Genomic DNA, 26,705 nt, shown 5'->3' with positions numbered 1-26,705 from the left:
AATGAACTTCTCTAATTAGGAAACACAAGAGAAGAAAAGGACCTACAAAAACAAACCCATAACAATTAAGAAAATGGTAATACGAACATACATATCAATAATTACCTTAAACATGAATGGATTACATGCTCCAACCAAAAGACACAGGCTCACTGAATGGATACAAAAACAAGACCCATATATATGCTGTCTAAAAGAGATCCACTTCAGACCTAGGGACACATAGAGACTGAAAGTGAGGGGATGGAAAAAGATATTCCATGCAAATGGAAATCAAAAGAAAGCTGGGGTAACAATACCTCATATCAGATAAAAGAGACTTTAAAATAAAGAATGTTAAAAGAGACAAGGAAGGACACTACATAATGATCAGTGGAGCAATCCAAGAAGAAGACATAACAATTATATATATATGCACCCAACATAGGAGCACCTCAATACATAAGGCAACTGCTAACAGCTATAAAAGAGGAAATCAACAGTAACACAATAATAGTGGGGGACTTTAACACCTCACTTACACCAATGGACAGATCATCCACAGAAAATTAATAAGGAAACACAAGCTTTAAATGACAAAATAGATGACATAGACTTAATTGACATTCATAGGACATTCCATCCAAAAACAGCAGATTACACTTTCTTCTCAAGTGCACATGGAATATTCTCCAGGACAGACCACATCTTGGGTCACAAATCAAGCCTCAGTAAATTTAAGAAAATTGAAATCATATCAAGCATCTTTTCTGACCACAACGCTATGAGATTGGAAAGCAATTACAGGGGAAAAAACGTAAAAAACACAAACACATGGAGGCTAGACAATACGTTACTAAATAACCAAGAGATCACTGAAGAAATCAAAGAGGAAATAAAAAAATACCTAGAGACAAATGACAAAAAAAACGCGATGATCCAAAACCTATGGGATACAGCACGAGCAGTTCTAAGAGGGATGTTTATAGCAATACAAACCTACCTTAAGAAACAAGAAAAATCTCAAATAAACAATCTAACCTTACACCTAAAGAACAAACAAACAAAACCCAAAGTTAGTAGAAGGAAAGAAATCATGAAGATCAGAGCAGAAATAAATGAAATAAAAGCAAAGAAAACAATAGCAAAGATCAATAAAACTAAAAGTTGGTTCTTTGAGAAGATAAACAAAATTGATAAACCATTAGCTAGACTCATCAAGAAAAGAAGGAGAGGATTCAAACCAATAAAATTAGAAATGAAAAAGGAGAAGTTACAACAGACACCGCAGAAATACAAAGCATCCTAAGAGACTACTACAAGCAACTCTATGCCAATAAAATGGACAACCTGGAAGAAATGGATAAATTCTTAGAAAGGTATAACCATCCAAGACTGAACCAGGAAGAAATAGAAAATATGAACAGACCACTCACAAGTAATGAAATTGAAACTGTGATTAAAAATCTTCCAACAAAGTCCAGGACCAGATGGCTTCACAGGTGAATTCTATGAAACATTTAGAGAAGAGCTAACACCCATCCTTCTCAAACTCTTCCAAAAAATTGCAGAGGAAGGAACACTCCCAAACTCATTCTGTGAGGTTACCATCACCCTGATACCAAAACCAGACAAAGGTACTACAAAAAAAGAAAATTAGAGACCAATATCACTGAAGAATATAGATGCAAAAATCCTCAAAAAAATATTAGCAAACAGAATCCAACAGCACATTAAAAGGATCATATACCATGATCAAGTGATTTATCCCAGGGATGCAAGGATTCTTCAATATATGCAAATCAATCAATGTGATACACCATATTGACAAACCGAAGAATAAAAACCATATGATCATCTCAATAGATACAGAAAAAGCTTTTGACAAAATTCAACACCCGTTTATGATAAAAACTCTCCAGAAAGTGGGCATAGAGAGAACCTACCTCAACATAATAAAGGCCATATATGACAAACCCACAGCAAACATCATTCTCCATGGTGAAAAACTGAAAGCATTTCCTCTAAGATCAGGAACAAGACAAAGATGTCCACTCTCGCCACTATTATTCAACATAGTTTTGGAAGTCCTAGCCGCAGCAATTGGAGACAAAAAAGAAATAAAAGGAATCCAAATTGGAAAAGAAGTAAAACTGTCACTGTTTGCAAATGACATGATACCCTACATAGAGAATCCTAAAGATGCTACCAGGAAACTACTAGAGCTAATCAATGAATTTGATAAAGTTGCAGGATACAAAATTAATGCACAGAAATCTCTTGCATTCCTATACTCTAATGATGAAAATTCTGAAAGAGAAATTAAGGACACACTCTCATTTACCATTGCAACAAAAAGAATAAAATATTTAGGAATAAACCTACCTAGGGAGACAAAAGACCTGTATGCAGAAAACTATGACACTGATGAAAGAAATTAAAGATGATACAAACATATGGAGAGATATACCATGTTCTTGGATTGGAAGAATCAATAATGTGAAAATGACTCTACTACCCAAAGCAGATCAGATTCAATGCAATCCCTATCAACTTACCAATGGCATTTTTTACACTAGAACAAAAAATCTTAAAATTTGTATGGAGACACAAAAGACCCCGAATAGCCAAAGCAGTCTTGCGGGAAAAAAACGGAGCCGGAGGAATCAGACTCCCTGACTTCAGACTATAGTACAAAGCTACAGTAATCAAGACAATATGGTACTGGCACAAAAACAGAAATATAGGTCAATGGAACAGGACAGAAAGCCCAGAGATAAACCCACACACCTATGGTCAACTAATCTGTGATAAAGGAGGCAAGGATATACAATGGAGAAAAGACAGTCTCTTCAATAAGTGGTGCTGGGAAAACTGGACAGATACATGTAAAAGAATGACATTAGAACACTCCTTAACAGCATACACAAAAATAAACTTAAAATGGATTAGAGACCTAAATGTAAGACCGGACACTATAAAACTCTCAGAGGAAAACATAGGAACAACACTCTTTGACATAAATCACAGCAAGATCTTTTTTAATCCACCTCCTAGAGTAATGGAAATAAAAACAAAAATAAACAAATGGGACCTATTGAAACTTAAAAGCTTTCGTAAGGCAAAGGAAACTACAAACAAGACAAAAAGACAACACTCCCAATGGGAGAAAATATTTGCAAATGAATCAATGGACAAAGGATTAATCTCCAAAATATATAAACAGCTCATGCAGCTCAAGATCAAAAAAACAAACAATCCAATCAAAAAATGGGCAGAAGAACTAAATAGACATTTCTCCAAAGAAGACATACAGATGGCCAAGAAGCACATGAAAAGATGCTCAACATCACTAATTGTTAGAGAAATGCAAATCAAAACTTCAATGAGGTATCACCTCACACCAGTTAAAATGGGCATCATCAGAAAATCTACAAACAACAAATGCTGGAGAGGGTGTGGAGAAAAGGGAACCCTCTTGCACCGTTGGTGGGAATGTAAACTGATACAGCCACTATGGAGAACAGTATGGAGGTTCCTTAAAAAACTAAAACTAGAATTATCATATGACCCAGCAATCCCACTACTGGGCATATACCCAGAGAAAACCATAATTCAAAAAGACACATGCACTCCAATGTTCATTGCAGCACTATTTACACTAGCCATGTCATGGAAGCAACCTAAATGCCCATCGACAGGCGAATGGATAAAGAAGATGTGGTACATATATATAATGGAATATTACTCAGCCATAAAAAGGAATGGAATTGGGTCATTTGTAGAGACATGGATGGATCTAGAGACTGTCATACAGAGTGAAGTGAGTCAGAAGGAGAAAAACAAACATCGTATATTAAGACATATATGTGGAACCTAGAAAAATGGTACAGATGAACCAGTTTGCAGGGCAGAGCTAGAGATACAGATGTAGAGAACAAACGTATGGACACCAAGGGGGGAAGTGGCAGGGGGGTGGTGGTGGTGGGATGAATTGGGAGATTGGGATTGACATATATATACTAATATGTATACAATGGATAACTAATTAGAACCTGCTGTATAAAAAAATAAATAAAAAATATATATATTTTTTAAATGGAGATTTCCATTATAAAAGTAAATGTCTCTTATAAGGGGTAACTTCTACAGGGTTTTCAGAGCTTCTCTTGTGTTTGCTGTTTCTTAAAAATAATCCGCTGAAGATAAACCTTATGCCAAAGAAGCATATTTGAAAGTGGTATATTTTGCCCCTTTCACCTTACTGTGGTAATCATTTCACAATACATACATGTATCAGAACATCACACTGTACACCTTTAATAAGTTTATATGTCAAATATATCTCAATAAAGCTTGAAACATTTTTTGAAACTTCCCATTCCAGGTCTCTTTTACTCTCCTCTCTATTTCTTTTCTATAAACTGCTTTATCAAAACATTCCACTGCTGACACGAAATTCTTCCCAAACTTTTAACTTATTCTTGCCTTTACTTAAATGATAGACATTTTCTTCTTATATTCTAAATTTTGCTCAGCCTAATCACAGGGATAGTGTTTCATAACAGTGTTAGGATCAGAAACAACTCAATTCAAATTCTAACTTTACGTTTTACAAATCTTGTTAAGTGCCAGCTCTGAGCTTCAATTTTCCATCTCAGAAAAATAGAAAACAATAATCACATGGTATCATATGGTATCAACCATACTCAGACATAGTACATTCGAAAGAACAACTGTTATTTTTTAAATGTTTAGCTCTTCACCAGATATAAAGGCAAGAGAAGTTTATTCATGTGGTCAGTATCTTCAGAATTTTTTTAAAGCTCTGGATATAGTTTAAGTTTATCCAACTAACTTATTCACTGTTCCTATAAACCTATGAATAGATTATTACCTCAAGACCTGGTACACTTTTGGATCTTTAGAAATTTAAAGCAAGGACATCAGGAATTTTCTTTCAAGTTTAAATTAGGCATTTCAAACTAGTAGTATATCAAGGTAGCACAAGAAGGGGAAACAAACCTTTCTGCAAAAGTGATTTTACTTTAAAATGGTCTGCACTCTCATGATTGTTTGCAGGCAAAGACTGAAAGTCATGCAGAGGACACAGCTATAGAAGAGAACACCAGGGAGGCTTCCAAGTTTGGAAAGTTAATAATCAGATGTTTAATAACGCATCTGAATGAACTCTCCCATTGCCTTCAAAACAGTCACAGACAGTGCCAGAGTTTCAGATTCCGAAGAGGAATGGCATAAAGTTTTGTTTTGTTTTGTTTATTTTAGGCTGGCACATTTATTTTCTTAATGCTATTGCTACGTTAGTAGTATTATTTTTGCTTTGTTCTTATTATTATATTAAAAATCACTAGGAAAAAAGATCAGAAAGAAAAAGATTGTGTGGGAGAAATTTAACCGTGAACAATTCTTACAAATGGATCCCCCACCTTGAGCCTGAAGTTTCTAGAATATTTTTTAAAATTCTTTATTCAAGGACATCTAGCTGAAAATTCTCTGGAAAACCTTTTGGAAAAATGTTTAAGTAAGTGCTTCTTATTAAAATCCTAACTGGAGAACATATGTCCAGTTTCAACCATGTAGAAAATCTCCTCACACAGTCCTTCCAGATAATCATTCAGTCCTCGACTTGAGTATTTTCAACCAGTGGGTAATTCCTTGAAAGACCTCTATATTATTTTTAGAGAGCCCCATGCATTAGAAAATAAGTCCTTATGTTGAACATAGATAAGTTACCATGAAAATTCACTCATCTATTCATTTATTTTACACACATTGAACAAGGGGGTTAGATGCTAGGAGTGTAAAAATAAAAGAAGGAAGAAAAAGTGCATACTCTATCTTCAAAGAGCTCACTATTTACCAGGGACAACAGATGAACAAAGATGTACCAATAACAGAATGTGATTAAGATGCTAAAGAAATATGTTTCTTAGCTGAATTAGGGGTGAAAAGGTAGGACACATGAATTGTCACCTAGAGTACAGACATATAATAATATGTTTTAAAATTCAGATTTAAATAAACATTAAAACTCAAAGAATTTTACCCCCTAAAATTACCTTATATCATCGCTATCATCATCATCACCACTTGGGGAAAATTTACCTCCAACAACAAAAAAAGAGACAGAGAAAGACAGAGACAGAGACAGAGAGAGAGACAGAGACAGAGAGAGAATGAGAGAGAGAACCTCAAGATAACCTCATACAATAACCTTCAACACCTGGTGCCTGGGGAAAGAAAGAAAAAAAACTGGATTAAAGTGGAGAGTTTAGCTATTACCAAAAAAGCAAAGTGGTGAGTAATTCTCACTAATTAGTAGATAATCTTATCTTCTTGTTTCTCTTAACCTAGAAGTCATAGAAACCACCACTAGGAAAAAAGAGTAAAATGAGGAAAGTGAACACATTGAAGAGGGAAATGACCAAAATGGATGAGAATTGTAAATCCTTAACCTCATATATTAAAATTGATTTAGGGTATAATAAATACTCTTGCATCATAAACACTCTCACAAACGAGCAGAACTCATGCATTTTAACAAAGTCTAGGACTTTCCTGGTTGTGCAGTGGATAAGAATCCCTGTGCCAATGCAGGGGACACAGGTTCGATCCCTGGTCTGGGAAGATCCCACATGCCGCGAAGCAACTAAGCCCATGCGCCACAACTACTGAGTCTGCGCTCTAGAGCCTGCGAGCCACAACTACGGAAGCCCACGCACCTAGAGCCCGTGCTCTGCAAGGAGAGAAGCCACTTCAATGAGAAGCCTGCACACCGCAACAAAGAGTAGCCCCCACTCGCCACAACTAGAGAAAGCCTGCGGGCAGCAATGAAGACCCAACACAGCCAAAAATTTAACAAAACTGTAAAAAAAAAAAAAATCCACCAAAAAACAAAGTCTGTACTTTGCCCTTGTCAATGCTCTCCCAACACCACCTGCCCACTGTCACCCCATCTATTTGGCTAAGATATAGAAGAGTTGATAGAACACAGAAAAGCCCTCATGAGCTGCTCATAACAAAAAAACTGTTCTCAGATCTACTGTGGGTTACTTGACTCTCTTTCTGTTATATCAAAACAGATGGAACGTCTACAGAGTCGCTCTAGAGCAATTCAGGTGAAAATAAACTATAAGGCAAATCTATAACCAAAACTTAAAATATGCTGGGGATGGGGTGGAATATGTGTCATGCAAATAAGAGTGAAAGAGCACAATCTAGAACAAAACCTTACTTGAATTCAATAAAATGTTACAATAATCAAATAAAACAAAAAAAGAAAGTTGCAAGTTCAAGAAAACTCACTAGAGACCAAATGTTTTCATTATGCAACTAATAAGTTGTAAAACAGGCAAAGAACAGAATATAGATTCTAATCCTAAATTACTGACACTGGGATAATTATAGTGAATACAGATGAAAACAACAGAGTAAAACAGTTAGATATGTATTAATGAATTTGGAAGACATCGTGATTCCATGCAAGGTAACTGGTATCCCTGAAGTAAAATACCTATAGCCAGAACAGAGAATTTATCTAATCATATAATGCAAGATACATGGCTGGAAAAAAAAAAGGTGAATACACAGAGTAAAAGAACACATGTTGTTTTAGGGTACCAAAGTTTTAGGACCAATATATATTCTACATAAAATGTCTAACTTGAGAATAAAGAATTCCTCAAGAATCTAGGCACACAAAACACATCACATACATGGAAGAAAAATTATGCTGATCCTCGCCTCGTCCACAGCTATACTCGCTTCTAGAAAGATAATGAGTGGCATATCAACAGAACATACCTAGATTTTTGAGGGAAAAAGAGTGACATTGGAGAATATTAAACTTAGCCAGAATGCCTTTTAACTATAGTCTTCCTGTGGTATCCTTGGGGAATGGGTTCCAAGACCCTTGATGATACCAAAAATCAGAGGATACTCAAGTTTCTTACAGACTTGTTTTATTGTACTTCACTTTATTGTGCTTTGCAAATACTGTGTTTTTGTTTTTGTTTTTACAAATTGAAGGTTTGTGGCAGCCCTGCATCAAGCAAGACTGTAAGCACTATTTTTCCAACAGCATTTGCTCACTGGATGTCTCTGTGTCACATTTTGGTAATTCTCACAGTATTTCAAGCTTTTTCATTACTATTATATTTGTTACAATGATCTGAGATCAGTGATTTTTGATGTTACTGTTGTAATTGTTTTTGGCGCTTTTTAGCAATAAAGTATTTTTTAATTAAAATATGTACTTTTTTTTAGACATAATGCTATCACACACTTAATAGACTATAGTATAGTGTAAACATAACTTTTATATGCACCGGGAAACCAAAAAAAAATCATGTGGCTCACTTTATCATGATATTTACTTTATTGTGGTGGTCTGGAACAAATTCTGCAATATCTTTGATGTATGCCCATATAATAAAATGGCATAATATTTGCATATAACCTACACACATTTATTTTCCCATATACTTTAAATCATCTCTAGATTACTTATAATACCTAATACAAAATAAATGCTATGTAAATAGTTGCTGGTGTACAGCAAAAACAAGTTTTGCTTTTTGGAACTTTCTGGAATTCTTTTTTTTTTTTTAACATTTTTAATCCGTGGTTGGTCAAATCTGAGCATGTGGAACCTGTGGATACAGAAAGCCAACTGTTTGAAAGCAATTAGCAGACACCTTGATCATTAAAGAGCAGAATCAGCACAGAACCCATGATATCTTTGGAAAATTACTTGATAAATTCCCACCAGTTAAAAGGATAATCAAAATCAACAATCCAAGAATGAACCATCCCTGATAAGAAGACCAGTGGTGAACACAAAATCCATTTAAGTATAATGATAATACTAAAACAAATAAAAACTACTGAATCATGGATATATAAATTACGAATATATAAAAATTTAAAAGGCATACTATTATTTTTATATTTTCCAGGTTTATAAACATGCACAGACACACACACAAAGATACACGCAAATTGGAGAGCAGGTAGAGGAAAAAGCTCTTGTATCTTCATTTTTCAAAATAGTTACAGTTCTGGCTAAAACTAAAATATATCATTAAAAATAAGTACCATCTTTCTTCCCTCCCTTTTCTTTCCCTCTTTCTTCCACTCTTATATATGCAAGAAAGATATTTGAAATCATGGGCACCTAATGGTAGGGCATGGTGTAATTGTTTAAATTTGGGGGGCAGTTTTCTGTATTGCTTGAGTTTTTCCTAACATCCATTTTTTATTTTATAAAAATAAGTATAAATATTTTCCCTTAAAAGCAACATCTGCAACAGCAAAAACAAAGAAAGCATATATTCAAATATATTAACGGTTGTTAATTCTGGGTGTAGAAATATAGCTGCTGATATTTTTTTTTTTTCTGAAATGTTTTTCAGTTAAATATAGATTTGGTATAAAGCAGTTTAAGCATTTTAAGTTTATAACGAGTTCTTTATCCAAATAAATTAGTAAGTGGCTTTAGATTCAGGTAGAGGTAGAATTAGATTTAAACTCTCATTTACTGCTTACTGCATGTCGAACCTTGAGCAAGCTGCTTAAGCTCTCACAAGTTCATTTTCTTCATTGACAACACAGAGGTTATGATATGGCCCTGATGGCTTTGATCAGAGGACAAATAACATTTAAAAATGATTAATCCAGGGCCTGACACATCGTAAGCCTACCATAAGTGATGTCCTTTCTCTTATGTTCCATTTTCCTTTTATAGTAAACTTATGGTGCCCAAATTGCATATTTATGCACATATAAATATTGCACAGAAATAATCACTGTGCAGCAACTATACAAAAACTTACATGATATAGTTAAAATGACTCTTATCAAACTCAAGGCCTAAAAATAAAATTAATTGCATTTTATCCCCAAAGTCACACCATGTAGCAGGAAGAGCTACATAATTTGTTTAAGAATATGGAGCATAAAAGTGAGCATTAAACAAGAGGAATTCTATGGTATTTTTAGAAACAAGAATTAATATCTCCTTACAAATGAACTTATTTACAAAACAGAAACAGACTCACAGACTTAGAGAATCAACTGATGGATACCGGGGGGCAGCATGGGGGGAAGGGATAGCTAGGAAGTTTGGGATCAGCATGTAGACACTGCTATATCTAAAATGGATAACCAAAAAGGACCTACTGTATAGCACAGGGACCTGTGCTCAATGTTATGTGGCAGCCTGGATGGGAGGGGAGTTTGGGGGAGAATGGATACATGTATATGTATGGCGGAGTCCCTTTGCTGTGCACCTAAAACTGCCACAACATTGCTAATTGGCTATACCCCAAAATAAAATAAAAAGTTAAAAAAAAAAGAAAAGTAAATAGAAGCAAGGAAAAGCCACATATGTCTCATCTACATCAACTTAGCTTGATTGTTCAGGGAGTGATTTTCTTCAAACACTTAGCTGACTTCATATATAATATTCATCCAAGTGGCTCATTGCATCTGCAGAAAAAGCCTCATTCTGGGCTTGCAAACATTCTTCTTTTAAATTGATAAACTTAAACATTACTTTTGAAAGCACCAGTATAGAAAATGAACCTTCAAAATATTCATTCAGGGCAATCATCAATAAGATGGCAATCCTCCCTGGGCTAAGAATGATGGGTGGCTAGTGCTCAGAGGCTACTTCTGCACACTCTGACGGAGACTGGAATAGCAGGAAAAGATCCAGCTTATAGGAAAATTAGCCTCGTCAACCAAGTGCACTTGGTAAGATTCTCCTACTTCCTACCATTTTGAGTACAAAGATGGGCTGTGTAGTTCATTTAATTCTAGGAGTGTGGTCTGCCTTTATTACACACCTCCTTCTTTTCAAAAAATATATAAAGCACTGTGCTAGGTCCTGGGGATATAAGATATAGGTTCTGGTTTCAAGAAGCTTAGAGTCTGGCAGTGGGGACATTCTCTTCATCCCATTCCTAGTAATTAAGCAACTAGCATGTTGATCTCCTTACGTAGGTATTCAATAAATTAATAAATGAAATAATAACTAATTCATAATTTATAATAAAAAAAGAATTAATATCTCCTATCTCATCTTCTCCCTCTCTCTGTCCCTACTACAAAATCCATCCATATGTGTCACTAGTAAATAGTTGAAAGGGAAATGAAGAAACACTAACCTATAAATTAAAATTATAAAATGAAAACTTGCTTTGGCAAGTTGGATCTTTAATCTATCAGGATTTACGGAACCCTGGTTGGGAGTGTAGAACCTTACCACACAGATCTGGATTCAACTCCTTACCCACTTACTAGTTGTTTGACCTTGACAAATAAACTTAGAAATCTCAAGTTTTGGTTTCTTGATGGGATAAAACTGCACTTCACTTAGAGGGTCATTTTGAAAAATGTATGCCATAAAACAGTGGTTGGTACATAGCAAAGAATATTAACTATTGCTTTGAGCTTGTGGAAAAACTTGAATTTTGAAATCAGATGACTTACATTCATGTTATAGTTCTGCAAGTTGTTGCCAATTTATTTATACTTCCTTAGCATCAGTATCTTATTCCTCAAAGGCATTATTTTTTCCAAATATTACTGTCTCCTTGTGAAGGTTAAGCTAATTTACATAGACAAAATGCTTGGTATCCTGCTGTACACCTAATAGGTACTTCAGAATATTATATAATTGATTCATTTCACTCATTCAACAAATATTTATTTAGTATATACTATCTATAAGGTAAGGTAAACAAAAACATACACACTGTTTGATATGGCAAAAGGAATTCAAACGTTCGTTAGTGTAATCACTTAATTTATATGATTTACAAACAGAGGTAATTACTTTGAAAGAAAGAGGCCTGACTTAGAATGGGAGGACCAGGCAACAAGACTCCCCTTAGGAATGTACATCGCCCTTCTCCCTTTGAACCAGTCTTCTCATCTGGAAATCAAGTGACTGTAATATAAGAAGGCATTTTAAAATGTCAGTGGCTGCGCTGGGAATAGAGCTTAAGTTTCTTGATTCGCAGCCTTCAGCTCTTTCATAATCCAGCTAAGTATTTCCTAGGCTTCTGTTCCTTTTTGCAAAATGAGGAAGACGCGGGGGAAGAGAGGTGGGGGGCAGGCAATGATCTCTATAGCAACCTAGAGTCTATGAATCTTTGAACTTATCACTGTTACAAAGCGAAGTTTGTAAGGAAACCACGCGAGAGGAATTTACTTATTTTATACCAAAGCATCTTTGGTCTGAACACACATATGCCACCATATGGGATACATTTAGAACATTCATTAGGAGAAGAATAATTAGTCTGCCAACGTACAGGAAAGAGAATAGACCCAGAGGATAAATATTTTAGAAACTGAAATAGAAGACTTTTATAATAAATCTGCCAAAGACAAATTGAGGAGAAATAAACTGGAGCTCATCTTAAGAAAATCAAATGAAACGAGCAATTAATTCACCTGTAAAGCTGCACAGGCACTTGTGTATTAAGGGAAGAGATTGCATTTAATCTCATATGGGTGGGAAGGAAGAACACAATCATACGTATTACCAGAAGTCCCCGCGGAGGATTTCTTCTTTACTACAACAAGGAAAAGAACTGCAGATTTAAAGAACTTAGACCTCTGCAAATGGTGCTTCATTCTCAACTCCAACGAGTTTAATTTTGTCATTAAGCACCAGATGCATATAAAAAGCTACAGGGGACTTGCATATTTGGCTAGAGTTGTAGGGGACTGCAGAATAATGAGAGAAAAGTGAGAATGAATAGCAACGCAGAAGAAAAGGTATTGGAAAAGGAAAAGAGAGGTGTTGAGATGCTGAAACACGAGAGGATAGATTACTCCTTCATTAATGTAGCAAGTTCCATTCATTCTAACTTTTAAAGAGATCCAGCCTCTGCACACTGTTGAACACTCCAATACAAGCCACCATTGTGTCTGGTCTACACCACAGTCACAACTTCTAGTTTCTTTTCTTCCACTCCTCCCACCAATGAAAGTATACTTTCCAAACAGAAATCTTTTAAAACATAAACAAATGATATCAAGTCCATTATTCAAAACTCATCAGTATCCTATCACACTTAGGGAAAAAAAAATCCAAAGTCTTTTCTATAAAGCTGTCAATTATCTGGAGCTCATCACCTATCTGACTTCATCTTCCCCCCTCATCTTCACTCACTGGTTACTCTGGTCCACATATACTTTGTTTTTAAATGTTACATCTGCTCCTACTTTAGGGGTTTGCCACTAGCTTTTCCCTTTTCCTGAAACATATCTTTCCGCAGATCCCTAGTTAAACGTCTTCTTTTAAGTCACTCGTAGAAAAACACTCACCCCATCCTCCTTCTCTTTCTCTTACATTACTCTGATTTTTCATTTATAGCATGTATCACTACTTAAAATTATTTCTATATATGTTTTCTCCCTGCCCCACTACAATGTAATCCCCATAAGGCCAGGACCTGGTTTTCCTACTACCTGGAACATTCCATGAGACAGCTTAGGAACCAGATAAAATATTTTTGAATTATTACTAGATTATTTCCATCATCAATCTGATGAATACTTACAAAGAATTTAGTATGTGCCATACCCTATAGCAGGTTCTGGGATGCAATGATATAGGCAAAGATATTTTCCCTCATGGGGATTTTAGTCTAGTTTGTAAGACAGACCATAATCTAATTATTATATCAATTTTAAAAATTATAACTGTGGTGAGGACAGGGAAGGAAAGGGCTAAGAGCAAGGCTAGAAGTCCAAGAAGTCTTTCTTGAGGAAAGAATGTTTGAGTGGAGACCTACAGGATAAAGGAGAATTAAATGATAAAGTTAATTAGAAGTGAGACAGAGCAACCCAGGCGGAGAAAACAGCATGTGAAAAAAGAACAGGGAAAGTGTGAAGATCTGGATGGCCGGTGTGAACAGAACACAGAGAGCAGGGGGAAAAATATGGTACCTGGTGAGTATTCTGGTTATCTACGGCAGTGTAACATATCACCACGAAGCTTAGTGGCTTAGAACAACAATAACATTAACTTTTATGATGAATCTACAATTTGGGCAGCGTTCAGTAAGGACAGCTTCTCTGCTCCCTCTGTGTGGCTGGAGCAGGGGTGGCTTAGAGATGTGAGTGAACAGCTGGAGGCAGGAAGCATCACATGCATATCCAACCAGCATCACTGGCTGTCAGCTAAGAGGTGAGCTGGGGCTACCGGCTGGAACACATTCCTGTGGCTTCTCCACATGGCTACTTAGCTTCCCCCTAGCGTGATGACTGGGGTTTGGGAGTGAGCACTCAAGAGGACAAAGTGAAAGTGCTTGGCAAGTTTTATGACCCAGTATTGCCGTGACATTGCTCTATAGATCAGTCTGGTCACGAAGGTGGCTCAGTTTCAAGGAAAGGATGCACATGTCCCATGACCCAATGAGAGTGTAAATATCATATTACAAGAACGTCTTGTGGGGTGGGGCATGTTGTGGTAGTCATGTTTGAAAAAATATCATCTGTCAAAATAAGATTGTGTACAGAGGCAAAGCTGGACTAGACAGAGCCAGGAAGTCAATGTTAAGTTTTGTCTTTATCCATAAAGGAGTGAGGCATCAGATTTGTGCTTTTAAGTGACTACTTTGGGTGCTGGGTGAAAATGGAAAGAAGTAGACAATTTCATGAGATACTTATTTAGAAGATAAAATCATCCAGGCTCCATGACGGAATATGAAGATGGAAGAGTGAAAGGAATGAAAATAAATTACCTGTCTATCTCCTAGTCATGATATCTAGATATGATTAGCTTATATGAGACACCTTGGGTTTCTCAATCATTTTAGTCTAAAAGACATCATTCTCTCCATTCACTCATTTGTCTGCTCAATTATTCAAAAAATTTTAAGAGTGCCAAGCATGAGCAAGGTATGTACCAGGAACTAGAGATTATAATTTCAGGGCAGGTGACCTTGAAAAATTCAAAGTCAAGTGGTTGGGGCATATTCTTCTGTGTTCTTTAGGATATCTAGTGCAGATTCTAAAGTGTATCCATAAACCACAATCGCCATGGAGGAGAAGCACATTTTTCAGAGGCTGTGGCAATCACTGATTATACTGGAGCTAAGTTTTGAAGGATGAGAACATATTAGATGGAGTAGTAACAGAGATAGGTAAGGGTGAGGGGCTAAGCAGAGAGAACAATGCTTACAAATGCACAGAAGCATTAACACCACGTTGGGAAATGATGTTCCAAATCTTTATCTACAACAGGGTGTGTAGACAAATCTGGAGATTTTGACATGGTCCACATCAATATGGATAACTTGAACTCACTAAAGTGTTCAAAGTTTCTAGCTCACTCCAGTTTTGACTCTCAAGGTTGTCAAGAAACATGATGATATTATCAGATGTGTTTTCAAATAATTACTTTGTTCTCCTGTTTTCTACAATTCTATAATTTTAGAGGCAGTGAAACCATATAGAATATTCTTGAACTAGTCTAGGCATAAAGCAATTAAGATCTGAACCTCAGCTAGAACACTGAGGTGAGTGAAAAGTGGGTAAAAACAAGAGGAATTGAGGAAGCTTATCTTCCACAGGACTTCCCAAGCAAAGCTGATCATTAAAATGAAAAGAGGAGATATTTTCACCTTGTTTTACTTCTTTAAATACTGATGTTTGGCTTTGTCCTGAGAGATATTGAGTCAGTAAATGAATTACATATGTGGGTAGATTTCTATTTTTAAACTTCTTTTTATCAGAAAGATTTAAAACCTTTTAACAGCGAATACCTTAATAGCACTTACAATTGGCTAGGAATTATTCTAAAAATTTTCCATATATTATTTCTTTAAAACTCACAACATTCATATTGGCTAGGTTATTATTATCTTCAATTTATCAGTGAGAAAACTGATGCTAAGAGGTTAAATAACCAGTTCAAGGAAACATGGCCAGAAAGTGCTAGACCAAGGATTTAAGCCCAGTCAGACTGGCTTTAGAATTTGTTAAATATTTGACCCCAACAGGGAAGGTACTAGGGTAAAGCATTCACCATAGGTACAAAACTTAAAGGGATGTCAAAAATTTTAGTAATCAAGAGAAATAATATTTAATGTAATATTTAAAAATTCAAAACTAATGCAAAAAAACCCATGATGCATAGACTATCAAAATTTTAAATGAAGACAGGATCAGTATGTTATCCTATTCTTTCTTCCCCACTATAGGAACCAGTGAGATGGTACCTCTGAATAGAAAGCATGTTTGGGAGCAGAATTCAGATGTTTCATTTTGGGAGCTCTCTGTATTTGTCTGGCAATACTTAGCATATCTAGTTGAGGCAATGGACCCAGAAGGAGCCAGAAGGGGAGAGCACGTAGAGCGAAAAACAGAGTCCAGGGTAAAGCCAAGAAGAAAACTTAGGGATCGAGCTAGTATCCCAGACAGATTGATCCATGATATCAGAAATATTGCCAGTATGTACTAAGTTTAACTTTAAAGAAAGGGGACAACAGAAAAAGCTGTGAAAGAGCATATCTACTTTCACAAAATAGAAGTTTCTCTCCGCTGATTGTATTACTAACATTTTACAAGCTACCAGACCTCAGGTAATCTCAGAAACTCAAGTACCTATTTAGTGGAATCAACAATGATAATACTATAAGTCATTATTAATTTAAAATAATAACATGTATCATTGCATTATGCTTAAAGAATATAGTTGGATTGCTGATTTTAGAATCACTTTGCTAATAAAAAATATATTTGGATATTTATATGGCTATTGGAATCAAACAAATGTGGGTTAGAATTCACAGATTTGTTATGTAATAGCTGTGCCAGTTTCAGGAAGTAATTTAACCACTCTCAGACACTGTTTCTCCATCCATTACTGAGAAATTTAATTGGGATGATTATAGAGTAATGTATTAGAAGTATCCACTCTGTGTTGTATGGTCTTTCTAATTCCCCATCAATGAAAAAGAGAACAAAAGCCAGAAAAATATCTGCAGTGCTTTACTTTCTTCCAGGAAGAAATGTAGTTGATTTACCAACCTTTGTTTCAGCACCATCGTTTAAGACCTGGGCCACCTTCGTACTGATATTTACTTTAAAGTATTCCTCATTTGGTTTGGAGAACTGCTGCTGTCCTGACACCTGAACCAGCACACAGATGCCTTCCAATAGAATGTCCCTCAAAGGGCATTTACATTTAAATATGAATCGTCATAGAACCTTTTCCAAAAAATAGGTGACTATGGACATTGCACTCATGTGTAAGTATAATTAAGTTTATTTACTGCTCTATATTGGAGACTATTGATTCACTAGTGAGAAATATAAAATACCAAAAAGGCAGGAAAAAAGAATCCCTTCATACCTAAATGAAGGACAGTCAAATGTCCCTTAAAATGAACATGTGATTTTACATCACAAGCTTACAAAATTGCTCAAAGGATGACACAAAAGAGATTTCTGGCTTCTGCAAGGAATCTAAAAGAGTAAACAGAATTATCAGAATTTTGTTCACTGTGTTTTTATCAACCTTTTTCCCCTCTAGGTAACTGTGATTTAATTTTTAAAATAATCAAATCCAAATCCTACGAACAATAGTGCTTGCAAATTCAGGTTTGAGCTCTGATTACAGCAAATCACATTAAAAAAAATAATAATAATGTGGGCCTCCAGTAATATAAACACAAATAGGGGAATGTAAGCAACAGAATTAAAGAATGGATCTGGTAATTTGAGGAATCGTTATCTATTATAACAAAACTTTTTTTGGTGCCTAGAATATACAAAATGTTCTCTCTTTCTCTCTCAATACTTATATATGTATATATACATAAACATATATAGTGCTATTATATAATATTATAATGGCACTATATATTTAATAGTACTATATATATATAAAATCACTCTATACTGCAGTATAATTTTAGATAAAAACAATGAAAACAACAGAAAAACAATTTTGGCAAAACAATTAGGAAATAAAAAATATAACAATTCAAATTAAGAATATAATAATTGTTAGTTATATTTACTATTTATCTCCTTGAGCAGAGGTTGGCAATTACAGCCTCTGGGCCAAATCTAGCCCACAATTTATTTTTACATGGCCCATGAGATAAGAATGATTTAAAATTTTAAATATTATATAAATGTTTACATAATATACTCCATTTTGCCTCTCGGCCTAAAAAACCTGATATATTTACTATTGGGCTCCTTACAGAAAAAGTTTGCCGGCCTTTATCCTAGAAGGGTATTTTTCTTTTCATCAGATTGTGTGTATTCTTACAAAAATTGAGTGCTTACCATGTACCCGGCCATATGCTAAGTATTTCCCATGGATTATCCCGTTATGTGTCCACAATAGCATTTTACGGTAGGCAGCTACTGTTAACGATTTCTGTTTTCTGGGTAAAGAAACTGAGGCTCTAAGATGATAAGTTTCTTCCCTCAGGCTACCAGGTCACCTAGTGCTGTGAGCGGGAGGGAAGCCTTGACCCTATGACTGCTGAGCACATAAGTTCAACCTTCCTACTTCCTCCCGCTCCACTGAATTGTAAAGTCAGTTGTTGTATAAAAAGGGTAAGCAGGGCTTCTCTGGTGGTGCAGTGGTTAAGAATCCGCCTGCCAATGCAGGGGACACGGGTTCGAGCCCTGCTCCAGGAAGATCTCACATGCCGCGGTGCAACTAAGCCCCTGCGCCACAACTACTGAGCCCGTGCTGTAGAGCCCTGGAGCCACAACTACTGAAGCCCGCGCGCCTAGAGCCTGTGCTCCACAACCAGAGAAGCCACCGCAATGAGAAGCCCGCGCACCGCAACGAAGAGTAGCCCTCGTTCACCGCAACTAGAGAAAGCCCGCGTGCAGCAACAAAGACCCAACGCAGCCAAAAATAAAAATAAATAAATTAAAATAATAATAATAATAAATTAATTAATTAAAAAGGTGAGCAACTAAAACAAAGTAGCCCAGACAGGGGAAATCAAATGAGCAAAGCTACAAAATCAGTGTTTAGAAAACCATAATTGAATAAGCACACTGAGCATTGATACGATCAAGGCTTGGTTGAGAAGAAATGAAGGATAAGGTTAGAACTGCAAATAGGATTCAATTGGCAAAAAGTGTTAAAAGACCAGATATATTTCCTGTTTAGAATGAGATAAGCACTAACAACCAACACTGAGCCCAGAGCCCACAATGTAGGAAGGATGCCCTCTGAGCACGTGGGCTCCTAGAGGCTCTATGGAGCTTTCCCATCAGGCACTTTCACTGCCACCACGGACAACAAATGGATGAAAGTACTGAGACCGGACATCATGCCTTGGAGGATGGGTTGGAGGATGGGGGACACTCCTAAAACCTAAATCAGAATAGCCATTCTAAGATCAGGCAATCAGTTCAAGAGGTCTCAGTAAACAGATGACATGTTTTAAAGCAGACAAAGGACATGAGGATTATTGTTGAGAAAGATATAGATTCTAATGTTAGCTCAGGCAGTGTTTCTGGTGCAAGTTATTTTATCCCTCTTTGCCTCCATTCTCTCATCTGCATTATGATAATAAAAACTCATGGGGTTGCTGTGAATATCAAATAAGTTGATACACTTAAACAGTGACTGGCAGACAGTAAGTGCTACGTAAGTATATTTATTGATGTTGCCATTATGTTATATTATTATTATTTTCATGACCGATGGAATGGAGACATAAAAAGAACTACATATTTTGAAGAAGGGGAAGAATACGGGCTAGTAGGAGACTACCAGAATATTTAAGGTATACAATTATATAAGGATGAAAATGTGAAAAGGAAAGAAATCTTGAGTTAAAAACCATTTCAGAGGCAGAATTGACAAGATTTTGTAATACAATAAGTGCCATTATTATTATTATTATTTTCATGACCAATAGAATGGAGGCAAAGTGCATACAAATGAGGCACTATTCAAAGACGGTTTCTGATAAGACAAAGATAGCCACACAGTGTTACTATCAGATTTGTGTTCAACTTAAGGAATATATTGCAAAAGGGGAAACACTAAGAAAATACAACTGTTGTCACGTTTTAAGAGTAAAGTTGAATAATTTAGGTATCATGAAAGAATTTCACAGAATGGAAAAAAAAGTAACTTTATGCTCTTTTTGGGTGTCTGGGACTCAATGTTAATGAAATGTAAATACACTGCTTTGAAAAAACCTTACATCAATAATGTTTCTTACAGTAATGGTCTAGTCCAAAGGTTGGCAAACTTCTTCTGTAAAGCAACAGAGAGTAAATTTTTTTAGGCTTATGGTCCTTATGGTCTCTGTCACAACTACTCAACTCTGTCATTGTAATGTGGAAGCAGCCACAGATAATATATAGACAACTGGGCATGATTGTGTTCTGATAAAATTGTATTTACAAAAACAGATGGCTGGCTGAATTCGGCGCAGCGGCCATAGTTTTCCCACTCCTAGTGTAGTCAAAAACCAAATTTGACTACCTGCACTGTTTGCCTTTTTTCACAACAGTGCCGTGCTATTTCATTCATGTTTGTCTCTAAGGCAAAATGCTCATCATATTACTGGCTAAAACACACCAATAATATATAGAGTAATGCAAGTAGTGGTATTTTGAAGTTTATCAAAATGGGTCATAATTTTGACTACTTTGAATATATGAATATTTCTGGCCTCAAACTACTAACATATAAAAATTAGGAATTATGACAAACATTTTGTAAGGATTAGAATTAACATAGGTAAAATACTTAACCCAGTGCCATCCTAGGTTAAGATTTCTTTAATTGATAGCTAATATTTTTGTTCATAGAACAGTAACAGGAAATTCAATTACCTTGAACAGGTAAGGTCATGAATGTGTACATGTATGTATTTTTCCCTCTCCAGATAGACAGACTGATAGATAGACATGCAGAACACAGTTCAAGAAGTTAGATTAAGAAAAAGGGCATTGTGTCCATTGACAGAGGAATGGATAAAGAAGATGTGGTACATATATACAATGGAATATTACTCAGCCATAAAAAAGAACAAAATAATGTCATTTGCAGCAACATGGATGGAGCAAGAGATTATCATACTGAATGAAGTTAAGTCAGACACAGAAAGACAAATATCATATCGCTTATATGTGGAATCTAAAAAAAATGGTACAAATGAACTTATTTACAAAACAGAAATAGAGTCACAGTTGTAGAAAACAAACTTATGGTTACAAGGGGGGGGAAGGGCAGGTGATAAACTGGGAGATTGGGATTGACATATGCACACTACTATATATAAAATAGATGACTAATAAGACCCTACTGTGTAGCACAGGGAACTCTACTCAGTACTCTGTAATGACCTATATGGGAGAAGAATCTAAAAAAGAATGGATATATGTATAGCTGATTCACTTGCTGTACAGCAGAAACTAACACATTTTAAATCAACTATACGCCAATAATTTTTTTTAAAAAATAGAATAAGGACATTGTATCTTAATAGGAGGCAACATATAAAAAAAAATCATGTCTTTTAGTGAATCTATATATTGCAGGACCTGAACTCTGATCATTTTCCTTATAATTTCTCTTTCATCACTCTCTTCAGCCCACATGTCCTCTTAAGTACGAAGTAGGCAGTTAGAGGGATAAAAACTATGCTGGTTGAGTAGGTTAGGATGTAGAAATATATTAAAGGCAATTTTAAAAATCAAAGGGCTAAATTCTCATTGCACAAGAAACATTCAAACAGTTTCAATCTCTTGCATCAAGAAATATGTGTCTTTTAAAAAAATAAAAGAAGCTGTTCATTGACACCACAGTCAAAATGGTAAAATTTTTAGGCCAGAATCTCTTTGCTGACACAGACGGGAAAAGGTATTTCATACAGCTGTAGTCAGAACTGCTGGAGAGGTCTATGACTCCTTGAAATATGCAGAAGTTGTTAATCTGCAATTGTATTTCTAGGATGATGGCTACTTATAATGAGGTGACACCTTCAGAATATATCAGATCATTACCTGGCTCCCCCTACTGTAGTAAGGTGTTAATTATAGAAGCTAATTAGCGACCTGTTTGAAGGATATCTGATCATATGGATTTTCATTTATGGGCGCTTCTATTCTCTATATGCACCGTGGATGTGGAGAAAACCTTCCAGCAACTGTGATTATTACCATTATTTCATTTTTATTGCTTTTCCCATTCAAGGGGAGACCACAGAAAGTCAACAACGTAGTTAATTTGCTTTAGCAAACGGGAAAATGCAAGATAATATTATTTCCTTATGAGTTAGAAACTACTGAAGAATATAACTACAGGTTCTAAAAGTTTAGTGTGGCATCTAAATAGCAATCCCTGCTTTGCATATCTCAACTTTCCTATTTCCTGTGAAAACACGTCACATGTTAAACTGATAACACAATCAAAAGCTAAGGCAGACACTGTAAAATTCCTTCAACCCAGATCCTTGTAAACTTTGTCTAACATCTCTGTGGCTCACTTGGGAACTTGAGTTTATGGCCCGTACTTTTTTCCTGGTTTGTCACCATAGGCAAACCCTTGAGTTGAAAAGAAAACAGATACATTAGTCTTCTCCCACTCAGTTTTTCCCCTGAATCAGAGATCCCAGGTTTGTACCAATGAGAATTTTTTCTATTTGTGTCTTTTTGATATAGTTGCTAGTTTTGATATGACTGTAGTATATTATTCTTCCTGGACTGATTCTATCACAACCTCTTTTTTCCACATAAAAATATGAACTGGTAATTACCAAAAATAATAGGGCATGATAAAGGGGGGAGATGGATAATAGCTCATCATATTGGGAAACAGAAAAGCAGCAAATAAATTGTAGACACGGATAGCTCTGGTAAAAATTAAGACTGGGGATTTTACTTTTGATATATCCTTAGCTGAACATTTTAGAGAACCAGGAGACAAGTTCAGGATAATATTATACTTCAATGTGTAAAACTACCCTAATTGGTTAATTGATAAAGTGATAAATGATAAAGGCAAAAAGCTTTGTTTATAATCCAGTGACCCTTACTATAGATCTGAAAAGGGAGAGGAGAGTATAGAAATAATCAAGTTGACAATAACCAGTGTTGTAACATGGTTCGTTCCAAAAGCAGAGCTTGAAAGTGGGGGGAATTGTGTATATGAATTTTATCTGGGAGAAAACATCAAGGGGCTGTGAAAAGAGAAACAGAAAAGAAAAAGGGCAATGCAAGTGTTTAAACCATTAAGTCGGTTAGCATGAGGGCAGCTTGAGCCAGATTAACTCTAGGGCCTTTTATTTATTTTTAATTTTTTTAACATCTTTATTGGAGTATAATTGCTTTACAGTGTTGTGTTAGTTTCTGCTGTATAACAAAGTGAATCAGCTATACACATACATATATCCCCATATCCCCTCCTCTTGTGTCTCCCTCCCTCCCTCCTTACCCCACCCCTCTAGGTGGTCACAAAGCACGGAGCTGATCTCCCTGTGCTATGCAGCTGCTTCCCACTAGCTATCTATTTTACATTTGGTAGTGTATATATGTCCATGCCACTCTCTCACTTCACCCCAGCTTACCCTTCCCCCTCCCCGTGTCCTCAAGTCCATTCTCTACGTCTGCGTCTTTATTCCTGTCCTGCCCCTAGGTTCATTAGAACCTTTTTTTTTTTTTTTTAGATTCCATATATATGTGTTAGCATATGGTATTTGTTTTTCTCTTTCTGACTTACTTCACTCTGTATGACAGGCTCTAGGTCCATCCATCTAGGGCCTTTTAAAGAACTCAAAGAAGTCCTCTCAGAATTGACAATTGGAGGGTGAAGCATTAGTCTTTTGCCTCTTTATTTCCCATTTTTTGGAAAGTTATCTTAGAGGGTGTTAGTGGCCTAACAATTCTGAGTTGTGAGTTACGTACTGTCATCAAAGAAGCCCAAAGAAAGACAGCAAGACTCATGAGTGAGGCTAGAAGCCAACAGAGTGAAGTGAGCCAGGGCCACATAGAGCTGGAATCAGAGGCGAGGGAATGAGACAGGGCAAGAGAGGCGTCGGATGGAATCGGGATCAAGGTTGATCCACGCACCTGTAGACACAATTGAGTCAGTTCGGATCACTCCTCAATCCCTGCAGAGCAAGTTCATGGGAAAAAATGAGCGCTCTGAGCTTGAGAAAAAGAATAGCACGTCATCAGGATGACTCAGATGATCCTTTCATGCAACCAAACTACACTTAAAACTAGAAGAAAATTTAGGGAAATGTTTGCCGTTTTCTAAACAATCTAAAATGCCTCGGTCTCTATGAAACAGTTTTTCTTTCTTCAGCACTTTGTCTATGGATAACAATGTGCCATTATGAGGGAAAAGAGCTCTGTGATGGTGGGGAAAAAAAAAATACACAACTGGAAGGGAGCTGAAAATGTAGCAGAAGAATTTACATGCAAACAGACAGTAAAAGGATCTGACACGGCATCAAACTGGATTAATAGCATAGAAGGCAAACCAAGAAGCCCTCCCAAGAAGTAAGCAAGAATGTGAAAGGAATGTAAAAGGAGGAAGGTGGGTGGAAGTGCTGTGTCCTGTTCAGTCCTCACAGCTCTATAGCAACCTGGAAGCCACATAGCCCAGGGGCTAGGATAGTCATAGGAGGAAAACAGCCTGGGTCTCTGAGTCACTATCTGGAAGAGGAAACACTCAGAACTGTCTGAGTCACACTGCACCATGACAACAACAACAAAAGTCCTTTATTGTGTTAAACCACTGAGTTTCCTTCTGTCTTTCCTTCCCTCCCCTCTTTCCTTCTTTGTTTTCCTCTCACCCTCCTTCTCTCTCTTTCTTTCCCTTCCTTCCTCCCTCCCTCATTTCCCTTTCTTTCCTATCTATTTATCACTCAAGAATAACCTACCCTATTCTGACTAATACAGAAGTAGAAAACTAAAAGTTGTTCTAAACCAATCCACAGATATCTTGGTTAGCTCAATTCTTGCTCTCTAAGATTACATTTATTACAGAAGAACACTTACTGAAAATGAAGCAAAATGTGATTACATATGTATATATCAGAACTTTTCACCTAATTTCTGGAGATCTATATTAATTATGACAATTGATGGAAACGGTTTCTGAACATCCCAATTGCAATAAGCATTTTCAGACTACATACTTTCCTAATCCAGATACATGCTATTTCAATTCGTGTAGTTACAAAAATGTTCAAATGATTAGCAAATAATTCTGAGATATTATTTATTTCAGACTAAATGAAAATCAAAGCTAAACAGCAGTAGATAGGAGAGAAAACATCATTTCATATTGATAAAAGACACAGTTCATAATGGAGTTAAGAATCATAAATCATTACGTAACAGAATACTGAAACAAAATAAGTTAAGTAAATGCTCTTTGAAAATGGAATGTGACTTCAATATAACTTTCTCGGCTTTGAGGAAATCAAAATGAAGCTATAGAGGTCTTGAGTAGTTTAAAGGGCTGAAATACATAAATAAAACGTACAAAGAAACAGCCAAACATTAATGAACATTAAGGCACATAATTAATACCACGAGCTGTTCCCTTAAAATATAAAACTGCTGTCGGCTGCATTCTTGGATGCTTCATCACATGCCGTTAAGCAGTCTTTAAACATGGGAGTGAACAGGGACAGAGAAAGAAGGACACATTTGAGGAACTTAAACTCATTTTTGTTTTAGCCTTTTAAAGGTTCTCTATTGTCATGGATAGATTCCAAATCTTTAATATGATTTTAAAGTCTCTGAAGATGGCTTGGTATGATGAGTACTTTTTCAAATACTCATCTGGCTGGCCAAGGCATAAAGCATTCCATCAGTAAGAAGGGCATACGTTAGGCTGGGCTAGAAGAGATCTGAAAAACAAGTATGGTTGTACGCCATTCAGAAAAAGTAAAAGAATATTTCAACCTAAAACAATAGAAGGAAATGTGAACATCAGAGGTCATATAAACAGTTTTGTGCCTGTTGTTATAACTATGCCTTAGCAACAACTGTACATTTTATATTATTTTCTCATTGAATAACCTCTCCTTAGAAAGGTTAGTCTATCACCATCTGGATCTGAACAGGAAACTAACTTCAGGAAGTGTTCTCAGACATAACAACAGAGCAAAGTGAAGCAGGATCTGGCCAGCTATTTTCAGGAGACTTGAGACTTAAAGGTGACATCAGAAGAAATACAAACAAGTAGGCCAGAACTGTCATCAGTGTTCAGGTGAAGGAATCTTAGTGCTAAGATCTCACGTATCTCAGCTTGGGTGGTGCTGGAGGACTCTGAGCTACAGAAGACAAATGGAGAGAATGGACCAGGGCCAGAGCCCTGGAAGGGATGGGGTAAGTGGCACAGAGCGGAGTCAGGGTCACTGTATGTTGGGATATAACTCGCAAAAACAGCAGTTATTCATTATAAGCAAGGTCATTAGAAGTCAGTATCCATCAGTCCCTGTATAATCTCAGATCAGAAATGAAAGGCCTGGATTCTGAGGGTAGGAGGTTGGCACAGATGATCCCTTGTGGATAGCAGATTGTGGAAGCAGGACTTAGTCTGAGGACTAAACTCTGTCAACAGATTCATACTTCTACCGCCTTGCAAGATAGGAATTATAAGCCTAGCATCTGATATCGTAGAGGCAATTCTTATTTCTCTCAAAAAATTAGCAAATATTATCAAC

The 26,705-nt window shown here is 36.2% G+C and overlaps 2 long non-coding RNA genes across 4 annotated transcripts in view; one reads left to right on the top strand and one right to left on the bottom strand.

Moving 5' to 3' along the window:
* Positions 1 to 26,705, bottom strand: part of LOC309649491 — a 600,739-nt gene that overhangs the window by 200,501 nt on the left and 373,533 nt on the right. The window lies entirely within an intron of this gene.
* Positions 785 to 26,110, top strand: LOC309648828. Its single transcript, XR_014256829.1, has 2 exons — positions 785 to 5,322; positions 5,619 to 26,110. It is a non-coding gene; the product is annotated as an uncharacterized lncRNA (long non-coding RNA).

Source organism: Balaenoptera physalus (assembly GCF_965194825.1).
Source record: "Balaenoptera physalus genome assembly, chromosome: 19".
Lineage (NCBI taxonomy): Eukaryota > Metazoa > Chordata > Mammalia > Artiodactyla > Balaenopteridae > Balaenoptera > Balaenoptera physalus.
This window is presented reverse-complemented; position numbering and strand designations above follow the sequence as displayed.